Source organism: Anthonomus grandis, chromosome 6, assembly GCF_022605725.1.
Source record: "Anthonomus grandis grandis chromosome 6, icAntGran1.3, whole genome shotgun sequence".
Lineage (NCBI taxonomy): Eukaryota > Metazoa > Arthropoda > Insecta > Coleoptera > Curculionidae > Anthonomus > Anthonomus grandis.
In genome coordinates, this window is record NC_065551.1 from 5,527,867 (window position 1) to 5,541,147 (window position 13,281).

At 35.5% G+C, this 13,281-nt stretch overlaps 1 long non-coding RNA gene across 1 annotated transcript; it reads left to right on the forward strand.

Moving 5' to 3' along the window:
* The first annotated feature begins 142 nt into the window (after positions 1–142).
* On the forward strand, positions 143–12,877 carry LOC126737069 (uncharacterized). Its single transcript, XR_007660870.1, has 2 exons — positions 143–308; positions 12,009–12,877. It is a non-coding gene; the product is annotated as an uncharacterized LOC126737069 (long non-coding RNA).
* The last annotated feature ends 404 nt before the right edge of the window (positions 12,878–13,281 follow it).

The following is a 13,281-nucleotide window of genomic DNA, read 5'->3' on the forward strand; positions in this document are numbered from 1 at the left end:
TTTATAGCTATAGATACCATATCAATGTAAAACAAGATTCTTGATCGTATTCCAATCGTAGGAAGTTCTCTACTCTTAAATGAGTTAAGACACTCCTAAAAGTTACACTTTTATTATTACTTATCGTGGGTTCATCTTGACATTTGTTAACATGATAACAAGTTCAAGTCTGGCGTTTATGGTTTAAAAAAAAGTCAAAATTATAAGTAGTTTGAGATTAAATAAAATTTTAAAACATGGGATTAAAACGAAAGTTGAGAAAAGGCTTTAGAAAGACTTGTTTATGTATGTGTTGTGGTGCAAATAATGTAAGTATATTTATTATTATAGTATATTACGATTCTACCAGTCGGTTAGCATAGTAGCGTACCTAGTAGGGGGCAATATTGAAGGAGGTAAATTTTGTGTATTTTCTTAAATAACGGTTCTGCTACATTTTATGAAAAAAACGTCCGCCTTATTTCGTTTTCATTTGCGACGCGTCGATACGATGCTTTATGAGCCGCAATATGACGTTTCGCTTTATTCCACGCTGCTATACCAGACGAAGATCGAAAGCTTATGATTGGCCTATGATTGGGCTATAATTGGCCAATGACTGGGATTACCCAGTCAAATATTATGTTTTGCTCTTACTTCGTTTGCATTTTGGCCTATGCAATAGATAGATTTACAGGTCCTTGAAAGCTTGGGCTATTTCAACACTACCACTAAAAAGCTTCTACTCCTAGACATTTAGATGGCGCTAGGATTGCAAAACTACTTAAACTTTCGCTTTTGCCGAGGCTGAACGGACTGTCAAGCATTAAGTTATGTCATGTAAAATGCGGTCATTTTTTAAGCCATATTTTAGCGAGTAAGCGCCTTACTTCGTTGCCTTACGATATCTTAAGCGTTACGTCATCATAGTTGCGCTCGAATGACGTCATGTCTAACAGCTGTCAGAGTATAAATATTAGCTATACCTTTCATTGGTATTGAATTCGTTTTGAAGACTGACCTAAACCATGAAAACCCTCATTTTTCTAAGTTTTTAAAACGTTTTGGGTCTAAATCCGATCTCATACATTTTTAAGATCTAGATCGTAACAAAATTAATTTCGCCCTGAAAACGTTTATAAAGTGTAGACATTTGCCCAAGAGGAAATACAATAAATAATAAAAAAGTTACTGGCGTAAACGTAACCTCACTCAGAAATAAACACAAACTCATTTTTTTATAGAAATAAACACAAACTAATCAAAAATCAGTTTAAAAAAATATCCGTGCAACCTCAGCTTTACGTTCTTTACTGTGTTTTTTGCAAATCTATTCGCTCTTTTGATAATTTATTCTTTTCTGCATTTTTATTGAGTTTGGATGTCTTAACTGTCTCATATACATTAATATTAAATAAATTAAAACTGAAGGGCACAGGGGTAAAAGTGGCTCATTGCAATTTTACTAAAAACTGTGATATTTTCAGGATTGATAGTATTTCATATATACTTTTACCTCCCATATTCCAAACTAGATAAAACGTGCTCATTGAAGAAAAAATCTGCTTAAAAAAAAAAGAAGTTAGAACGAGCTCATTTATCGTGTAAACCGAGCAAAAACGGGCTCATTGTAGAAATGAGCGCGTTTTTGCATGCAATGCGTTTCAACCATGCTATTATTAAAATTAATTTGTTCCAATGTTTAGTATTATTGCGTCAGTTGGTCGGTCTACTAAACGAGAGCGTGCTTGTTTGTTTTCTTTTTTTTTGTTTTATCCTTAAAACTCAAAAAGTTCTCATTATGGAAAGTGGTGAACATAGCAGTGATGAAGAACTAAACCTGAAAAATAGTGTAATGGAGCCTAGGAGCAAAAAAAGAAAATCTTACGGCAGATTAAGGGACGTTAATAAGAAAATGAGACTCCAAAGTCATGAAATGGGCCCTGATTGCAACTGTTTAAAAAAGTGTTTTGATGTTGTACCCAGTGATACAAGATGTAACATATTAAAGCATTTTAACATGCTTAATTCGACTAATGCTCAAAATTCATACCTTAGTGGCTTAATATCAGTACTTCCGGTTCAACGTAAGACATTGAGAGAAGGTGCTAAGCACTACAGTGCATCCTACAAGTGCAGGGTGTGAGCTGTGGTAGCAGGTAGCATGGAGGAATTTGACGTGTGCCGTAAAGCATTTATTGCTATACATGGCAGTCATTATGGTCTGAAGGACATATATCTTTCTAAAGAGCTAAACATAAAGAAAATGCATAAAATGTTTAAGGAACTTCACCCTGGCAATAAAATATCGTACCAGTCGTACAGGCAGGTGTTTTGCCGTGATTTCAATATCTCCTTTGGTTATCCACGAACGGATACTTGTAGCAGCTGTGATGAGTTCACAATAAAAATTAAAAACTTAGAATCTGAAAAACTGGTGAAAAACTCATCTGAGGAGATCTTACGGATATCTAGGGAGATGGAGAGATTAACTACAAAAAACGCGTTACATAAGAAAAAAGCGGAAACTTTTTATAGTAGAAAGAGGATGGCTAAGATAGACAGTAAAAAAATCTAATTTAGAGGCAATTTGTATGGATTTTGCCAAGAATCTTCCAGCGCCAAATATACCAACAAATGATACCTATTACAAAAGGCAGCTATCAACATAGGCATTTAATGTTCACGTATTGTCTACCTCTGAGAGCTATTTTTACGTCTATCCAGAAACCCAAGGGAAAAAGGGTTCAGATGATGTGTGCTCACTGCTTCATAACTTCATATATAAACATCTAGATCGAGAAGTAAAGCACCTACAAATATTTTGTGATTCATGCAGTGGCCAACAAAAAAATTTTACCTTTTTTCGTTTTCTTCATAACTTAGTCAACAACGAGAAAAGGTTAGAATCAGCTTCTATTACGTTCCCCATTCGAGGACATTCCTATATGGAATGTGATAAGAATTTTGGCCTCGTAAACCAAAAAAGCAGAGCAGATCTTCCCAAAGGCTGGTTAAAAATATTGGAAGAATCCCGCCATTCCCCAACTCCATTTACGATTATTGAGGTCAATCACACCTTTTTCCGCAGCTGGGAAAAATTTCTTGGCAATAGTTACGCAAAAAAGTCGCCATTCCCATCTAGACCAATCAGAGAAATTAAGATAAATAGAGGACCTTTGATACAGTATCGCACTACATATAATGGATGTTGAGAGTCAGCTTCGCTGCAAGGAAAAAACCGATTCTTCGCGATTAGCTGTTCATCATCTTCCAGACAACGAATTTATGCTACCTGAGTTAAATTATGAAGGTACAAATTTTTTTATTATTAAATCTGTTTTTTACGTATTTCATTTATATATTTAGGGCAGCTTCCAATATCTGCTGAGAAGTTTCGGGACCTGCAGCATTTAAAAAAGTTTTGCAACAAAGCAGCGCAAGACCTTTTTTTCAAACCTGCCGTATCACTAATTAACGAATTGGTAAATTTTAAGGATAAGGTCGGTTTTTATAGATCTACAATAGTAATATCTATTATTTTTTTTAGGAATATTGTTGGGAGCCTTTCGCACTAACGACGATCGAGGTTATGATTACTGTGAAAGAACAGGCTCATTTCAATAAAATGGACCCCTTTTTCCCCTGTCACTTTTGTACCTGTATGCGATTTTATTAGTTTTTTTGTACTGAACGGAAATACAAACAGTCTCAAAATACTTTGATTTCACAATTGATCAATATTTATTGTTTATTATTGTTTGTATAGCTTCCCTTTGACTTTGAGATATCGAGTTTGTTAAAGCGCCTTATACGGTGACGTCATGACTTGATCGCTCGAATGAGATGTCTTAAAGACGCTTATAGCCGCTTACTCGCTAAAATATGGCTTTATAGTTCTTTAGCTTGTACAAAGTTTCTTTCTACTTTTGCCGCAAAACTATCCAGTTGTTTAATTCAGTGTATTGTGTGACAGCTGTGATTAGTTTTCATTTGGGTGTGCTGACGCGTGGGATACAGGAAAATTTATAAAAAATCAGTGAATGATATTGTAGTAAAAGAATTGAGATACAAACAATGAATCGAATATAGTCATTGGTGACATTGCTTTTATATAAATAGTTGTTGCAATAAACTTTTTTTGTGAAAATGGCAAGTGCAAATGTAAAAAACAAAAGTTATAAAATTGGATTCTAAGAAGCTATTGTGTTAAAATCTGTGGACAACAAAGGCACAGATTGCCTGGTTTCTTAACAGGCCCCATATGTTTAATACTTCGGTTCAGATTCTTAAGCTTTGAAACCATGAAAATCTCAGTAATAAATAATTATATGCATGTGAAAATTATTTTACTCAACATTAATTTAAGCTCAATTCAAGGAGCGGCTTTAAATCGAAGACGTATGATTTTGGAAGAAAATCATGATCACCCTTTGGCTGGTCATGGTGGTGTCATGAAGACATACGAACGATTAAAGCATCGTTATTATTGACCGAAAATGAGAGCTGGTGTCCTCCGATATGTTAGGCATTGCGCCAAAGATATGTCGCAAAAGCCGCTCCGGGAGCGACACGGATTAATGGGACAACAAACTCAAGTTTTGAAGCCATGGAACACGATTAGCGTCGATCTTTTTGGGCCTCTGCCTCGTTCTACTCAGGGTTACAAATACGTATTGGTCGTCTTGGATACCTTCACTAAATTTCCTTTATTCTTCCCTCTTTGCTCAGCTAAGGCCCCTATGATTTGTCGTCTTGAAGAGGAACAAGTTTTTCTCATTTTTGGTGTTCCCCAATTTCTTATTTTGATAATGGTGCTCAATTTCGAGGTGAACTTTTTTCCAAACTGTGTGAGCAGTATCCGATAAACTCCGGCTTATCATCCCCAGGCCAACCCCGTGAAGCATGTGAATCAAGGCCTTAAAACCATGTTAAGTTGTTAAGTTGTTGTTTGTGTATTGAAAATAATCATAAGAATTGGGATCGACTTCTACCTAAGGTTGGTTCTGCCATAAGATCTTCGGTGCATGAGGCTACCGGGCTCACTCCTTATTTTATGAATTTCTCCAGGGAATATATGCCCTCGGGTGACCAGCACAATAATAGGGATACTCCCAGAGTCACGGTTGGCTACTTTATGGCACGTTCGCGTGAATTAAGTAAAGTATATAGGGATGTTGAGGAAAGACTGAAAGCGCCGCATCAAAGATCAAAGAATCGTTATAATCTTCGACGAAGACCAATTAGTTTTGAGGTCGGTGAGCGAGTTTATCGCAAAAATTACGATTTTTTTGATGCTTGTGAAAACTTTACTGCCAAACTCGCACCAACATTTTTGAGTCCCTTTACAATAAAGAAGAAGTTATCTCCGGTAGTCTATGAACTGATTGACGAAAAGCGCAAGTTTAAGGGTGCTTGGCATATTAGGCATATTGGCATAAGATTTGAAAAAGATCCCAGAAGAAGATTTACTCGTTGATTCCGATTCCGATTAGACTTTATCGATTTTGCTTACTGGTCGGGACGTATGCTTTTTTTTATGTTTTACTTATTATTTCTTTTGATTTTTCAATTCTAATATAATTTCTTTTTCTCCAGTTTCTTTCCTCAAAGCTGTGCGGACTGGGTTTTGCGGTTATTGGATAGTAGCTACCTTGTTTGTTGATCTCTTTCTAGTGAAGTTTCTTGTGGTGAAGGCTAACCACTTGAAGCGTTTTGGATTTCCGATTAGGAAATGTTGTGTTATTTGATATTTCGTTGGTTAATATAGTATTATTACTTCATGAGTCAATCAATTTGAAGTTTTAATTTTTCTGACTTATTTTAATGCTTGAATAGCATTTTCAAATAATTAGATTGTTCGCACATTCTTTACTTCCCTTCCCAGTTGAATGCTTACTTCTCTTCGTATGAGAATTACTTCTCTGGTAATTCTCTTGGGGGAATAAATAATAAATAATAATAAATAATAGTCCGGCAAGACTAACCGGTTTACAGGGACTATTTCTAGGGAGTTGAGTTTGTTCGACAGTCTTGATTTAAAAGTTCTAAACAACAAGAATAACTCCCTAGATCTGATAGGCTTCGTGGGTTCTCTGTATGGTCAGTTGTCTCAGTCACACTCACTCAGTAGTAAAACACATTAATTCAATCTAAATAGGGTGTTTATTAGAGTTAATATAATTAATTAAGAGTTATATATAGTTTATAAGTAAGTTTATGTATATGTATAAGTTATATATAAGTTGTAAGTATATATATACATTTATAACCTAAAGGTACCTGAATTCATCAGTGATCACTTCGGAAGCATAACATAATAAAGCGTAACATTAAATTGTTTTAATTTACATAATTATAAGATAAATATAAATTAAGTTTTAAAGATTAAAATGAGAAGGTGATAAAATAATAAACTCATGTTAAATCATAAGACAAAGAAATTGAAACAATGTGGTTAAGATCAATTAAAGAGAAAAAAAGACTAGTAAGCTTACGGGTTAAGTTCCATGGTGTTTTTCTTTTGGGGGCGAGAGCCCGCGATGGGCTTTTCCTCACCACATAGGGTTTAAGGTATGATGTGGGTTGACGGGGCTAAGGGCGGCGAAATTATGTACTTTTTGGCTTCAGGGCGAAATCCTTATCACTGCTGGGTCATGGCCGGCGGTTTACAACTTCATATTTAAGGAGCCCTAAGAGAGATTTCTCAATGGAAACACGGAACACCAAATAAAATGTTATCAACGGTGAAAACTACTTACAAAGTTTCGAAAGGCATGGAACCACTCAGAACCATCCTGCTTCAAAAAATATTTTGTTGAAAGTGACGAAACACTAACGAATTTTAGTTTTTAGTGTTAATTTAGCTAAAAATGTGCTGGCGGAGAGAGAGATGATACTAGATTTATTTTACGACACGATTAACAGCACGGTCACGGTCACGATGCGTCGCGGAATTGCTTAAGTAGTAGTCCAAAAGACGTCTGGGTGCAAGACCGGAGATTGAAGAACTTCTCTCGTTACTTTATGGGTTTAGCCGCTATGGGCCTAACCAAAACCCATACATAGATCACTAATAAGCAAACCATAGAGTGCCTAGTAGAAAATACAATTACGGGACAAATCGTAATAATTCGACACGCGGAGCCACTGGCGTCCGCTTTAGTAAACCGGTTGACCAATTCAATTGCCGTGAAATCTTCTCCATGCACAGCATATTGTAGACAATAACAAAGAATTAAAGTGGTGATTATATTGATAGTGGTTGAATGAAAAATATTGGCGAGCTCCATTAAAAATCGAAGGCAATTGTAATTATGGTGGGTGTCTCAGTCAGCAGTCTCGTACTTATAAAGTATAATAACTCACGAAGGTTTTAAACATAAAAAACTTAATAATTATCAAAAACTTTAATATTATAATACGTGAAAAAAATAGCCACATCGAGTCAAGAGCCGACTTGTTTACCCCCCAAAATCGCAACGACTGCATGCCATTTGCCACTGCGTTTTTACTTGAGCAGGCACGGTTCCACGATGATTCACCTACGTTCTCGGGTCATTTTTCAGGTGGGGTGTTGATAAATTCCCAGGTCTTCGACCAGCCGATATATTCGTGATGCGACACTCGGCCGTGCTACCATCTTTTCCGTCCCGGAAAACTTTTCCCATAGTTACCTGTAAAAGCAAATACATACATATTATCAAACAAATTACACTTTGGAGACAGGAACGTTGGAGTCAACGTAGATGCTAGCTAGACATCCCACTAACATCACAAATTTCCTTCTTTTATCTAAAGAAGTCTCCTTTATTTATCTAAATCATTTGTCATTAACTAAAACATTTTCCTCAGCTTTCGTGTCTGAGTCACTACTACTACTGCTTTCACAAGCAGCCGTATAAAGCTTCATACGGTCGACCGAACTAATACCTCTGTATTTCTTATTTGAACGTTTTGAGCCTGGCAGGTCTTCTACTACGTATCTGTCATTATCAAGTACCTCTTTTACTATAAAGGGACCCTGATACTTGGGCACTAACTTTGCACTTTTACCGTCATTTGCAAGATTTGCCCGTCGTAGGACTACTAAATCCCCTACTAGGTACTTGTGACACTTCTTTCGTTTTTTATCAAAATAAGCCTTTTGCCTATCCTGATCGTCCTAGATTCGTTTTCCAGCTTCTTCTCTAGTTTTATGGATATCGTTATCCACTTTTTCGTAAGATACAGCCCCACTTAGAAATGAATCGTGCATTCCCCTAGGCTTGTACCCAAATAGCAACTCGTAGGGACTTTTCCCTGTCGCTTTATTAGTCAAAGAGTTCATACTAAACGTAATAAAACTAATTGTGTTATCCCACTTCCTCTCATCTTCATGAGAAGCTGCTATTGATGACAATATTGTTTGGTTGTAACGTTCTATTTGGCCATTTGCACGTGGTGTTGCTGTGGCATTTAAAATGACCTGTATACCAAGATTTTTGGTAAATTCTTTAAAAGTCTCACTCGTAAAACATGAGCCTCTGTCACATATTATTCGCCTAGGTACGCCAAATGTCTGGAAAATATATTCCAAAAAAGTTTTAACTGGTCCAGCCTTTGTGTTTTTCACCGGCTTTACAAATAAAAATTTTGTAAAAGCATCTATTGTCATTATCAAATAAGCATTTCCTTTTGTACTTGTTACAAAAGGTCCTAAATGATACAGGTGTAAGGTATCCATTGGAATCGTTGCCTTTGGGATTGGATGTAAGTGACCCTCCTTCTTTCCACTGGGTACCTTATTGTATGCACAAGCTAAACAAGCTGAGATATATCGACTTACATACTTCCTCATCCTAGGAAACCAATACTTATTTGCTATATTTTCTAGAGTCCTCTCAAGTGCAAAGTGACCCATATTATCATGATGGAACATGGTTACAACTCGTCGAGCTGTTTTAGGTACATACCATCTTAGTCCATTTTCCATATTTTTATATAATATTTAAATATTTACAACGTTCATCTTTTATTTGAGTTGCCAAAACCCAATCATCATTTGTTATGTCTACCTGAAAGATATCAATAGTTTCCTGTGTTTCCTTGGGTTCTTCCACAGGGTTACGACTCAGTGCGTCTACGTGAGCCATTTTCGTCCCTGGTCGGTACTCAATAGTAAAATTATACTCTTGCGTAATGAGCCACCATCTACCAATTCTAGGGATAAGGTCACGTTTCGTCATGGCCGTCCTTATAGCGTTACAATCGGTGACTATTTTAAAGTGTAGTCCCAGCAAGTAAACTCGAAACCTCTGCAAAGAATTCACAACAGCCAAAGTTTCTAGTTTGAACGAATGGTATCTTTATTCTTCTTTGGTAGTTTGTCGGCTATAATACATTACAGGTCTTAGCCTATTGTCGGCTTGTTGCTGCATTAGTATACCGCCGAGACCAAGCTTTGAGGCGTCAGTATGAAGCTCTGTATTTAGGCAAGAATTATAGATTGCTAAAACGGGTCTCTCAATTAGTTTTTGTTTAAGTTTAATAAAAGCGTTACTCTGTGCTTCTCCCCATTCAAAACTAACATCCTTTTTCGTTAAGGAAGTCAACGGGCGTGCAACTTGAGCAAAGTCTTTTACGTATTTTCTAAAATAGCTGCATAGCCCAACAAATTGATGAATTTGGTGGACATTTTTAGGAATAGGAAAATTATCAACGGCCTTGATTTTCATAGTGCCCGGTCGAATACCACTGGCACTTATCTCGTGACCAAGATAATCTATATGATGTAAAAAAAACTGGCATTTTGACAGGCGTAAAGTAACTCCTGCATCCCTAAAAGTTTCAAGTACATCAGCGAGGGCTATTAATCCAGATTCAAAACTTGGGGATGGCACAAGTATGTCATCCATGTATGCCAGAGCTGTTGAAAATCTCATTGCACCTAAAATATGGTTAATGGTTCTTTGAAACATTGCGGGTGCGTTGACTAAGCCAAACGGCATTCGGACATATTCATACTGACCGTCCGGCGTAACGAATGCTGTTTTCTGTATTGAGTCCTCCGCTATTTTTATCCGCTATTGTCATTTTGTAATAACAGGTCTACCAATTCTTCCAGCTGTTTAATTCGTTTGTTCGATTCAGTTTCGTTTGCACCATAAACATCAGAGCGTGGACTCTCTGTGATGTTAGCTTCAGGAATGGTTTGTATGTTGTCCCAATTTGCCTGATTCACGTCTGTGTGTAACGTCTACATCACGTACGTGTGTCAAACGATCACTATTTTGCGATTGAATATTACGCCTTTCGTTGTGGGACAAACTTTCTTCAAATGGCCTATTTGTATTATGTACTTGAACAAAAACTTTTTCTATAGGACGCTGCGAGCGGTTATCTACTACTTTACTAGGTACTGACACTGAGGAGAGTGTTTGATTACCACTATCTTTCGTAGAAATTGATTTGGAGGTATTTAAGTTATGTTCCGGAGTACTTACAGTTGTTTTTCTATGAGTTTTTCTTTGTTTATGTTTTCTTTTGTATCGTCCTGCACAATCACTACTAGATGAAGTACTAGAGCTGCTACTCGTAGAACTAGTAGAGTTACTAGAACGCCTACGCTTTTTACCCATGTTTTGTTATAAGACAATTTAAGAAAAAAAAAGTTTCTTAGCTGCACGTACGAGTGCACGTAGCGTTATCCAACAACAACAACTAACAACAGCGAACAACAGCTTACACAACCAAACTAGGCCAAAATATTATTAACCCCAAAAAAAAATAACAGTAAACTTAGACACAATAAAACAATACATATAGTCACAAAATTACACGAAAACTGCTTCGGATAGAGCGTTTTAATCCCACCGCTGCACTATAATAACTCACGAAGGTTTTAAACATAAAAAACTTAATAATTATCAAAAACCTTAATATTATAATACGTGAAAAAAATAGCCACATCGAGTCAAGAGCCGACTTGTTTAGCCCCCAAAATCGCAACGACTGCATGCCATCGTTTTTACTTGAGCAGGCACGGTTCCACGATCATTCACCTACGTTCTCGGGTCATTTTTCGGGTGGTGTGTTGATAAATTCCCAGGTCTTCGACCAGCCGATATATTCGTGATGGTACAAAAGTTTTGAAAGAAAAATTTATAACAAGGTCATTTTTAAATATTTGAACCAAATGAATAAAAGTTAGGATTCTCCAGATCCCGTCTAAAGCGTAATTAATCCTGTAACAAGTTCTCTATTATCCTTTTTTTAGGCCAAATCCGTACCTAGTTGAATTGAGTTGGCTAGGTAGTGGGTTCATGGCAAGGCAGAACCAAAGTGGACTTAAGAAATCTCCCTGGAATATACCCCTACGAATAGGCATCATATTAGTTCCAATGCAGCTACCGCTAGACACCTGAAGTTTTATTGATGTTCTCCAAGAGGCCATAGCGAATTCTAAAAAGGAAATTATGTGGTTATTTATTTTGTACAATTTAAGTACATTAATAAGCCATTTATGTAAAGCTGCATTAAAAGCTTCTCGGTAGTCAATGTATGCTGCGAAAAGGTTTCTCTTGTTGTTAAATGCCTGATTGCAAGCTACGGAGTCGATAAATACCTGTTCTTTACAACGCATGGCACCTCTGGTACATCCTGTCTGTTGAGTCGCTATGATGCTATTTTGGTCACAATGTCTGTAAATACGTTCTGTAATGCAAGATATAATTATTTTATAGAGTATTATTATTATTGTTATCATTATTATTATTAATAATATTATTATTATTAATATTATTATTATTATTATTATTAATATAGTCTTCTGGCAAATTCAAGATTTTTTTGATATTTTGAAATATTTATACTTAGCTTAAATATTTTAGAACCCAGAAGTGACATATGTGCTTCCTATCCGAATTTCTTACGAATTTCGATTATTGCAAATATTTCTACTTAAATTTCGTTACAAATTAAAATAGAAAAACTCTGAACACTTACAACCTTATGTAAAAACACTAAAATATTAATTTTATTTTTTTCAGAAAAATCATGAAGATACGCCCAAGACCGAAACAGAATCTGAAAATGTACAATCTCTTCTTTTAAAAGCTCTACAGAATCAAATCGAGGAACAAAAGCGGCAAGCACAGCTTATGCAAATGATAATATATCTTCTGAGAGTACTGCAACAATTCTCAAATTCACAAAGTTATTTTCAGAAAAATCATTCAGGACAAACTTTTTCCCAATGTATATTGCAAGTGTCATACCAAAATTTATTTCAACCTCAGAGGAATGAAAGAAGTAAATCTTTGATGGTTATCCATCCTGATAAAAATTTATCTATGAATAAATCGTCATCTTTTTGTTTAAATAAAACAAATTATGGAACTTATCCCACTATTAAACAAAGTCTTACGATCGATAAAGCTATTCAGATAAGTTCAGAAAATAGGTCTAGATTTATTCAGACTAACGAATCCAATAACTCGGATCTTACTATATTTAAAATGCATCTTATTAAAATAATGAAGAATTTAAAAGAAAATATTGTTGCAATTACACAGCTATTACTTAAAGAAGAAAATACGAACTTACAGAATTACTCTTTGTCACAAGATGCGCATATGTTCCAGGGTAATGTTAGAGGAAGACAGTACGACCCTCAATTTTTAAGAGCTAGGATTAGGGCTTTGAATTTTGCAAAGTTTTATAATTTAGGGAAATCTGAGAAGAAACAAAAAGAAATAGCTAAATCCGAGATTTTAACTTAATTTTAATCTTATTTAATATTAGCAAAATACAGTATTTTATTTATAAATTGTTTGTTACAATTTTTACATTTAATATGATCAATTATGTGATCAAATTCAAGTGGAATAGTAATTAATAAAGGAAATTTTCGTATTTACTTTTAGGGTTCTTTTTAAATCCTCAAATAATATCAGAGATACTCCACACCTTTCCATTCAGACTATTTTCAATAAAAATAATGCATTCAAATTTGCTTAAAATTTACTTTTTATTTTCGCTTAAAATGTGGCTTATTGCTAGTAGAACATAAGTGAAGAAGCAAATCTGAACTATAATATACAGGTTGGGAAATTGAAAATTATACAGTTCAAAATTAAGGCAACACCGCTTCATTTCCTCGATGAGTGGCCGCCTCCGATCGTCTGATAATTATTTACTATTTTGTTTTTATAGAAAAACAAAAATAATATCGGCCATGCCTCATTTTGCTGTGTGACGGCACGGTGCACTTTTGAATTTTAAAGGGCATTTTTTTTCTCCACTTATTATGGCTGTTATACT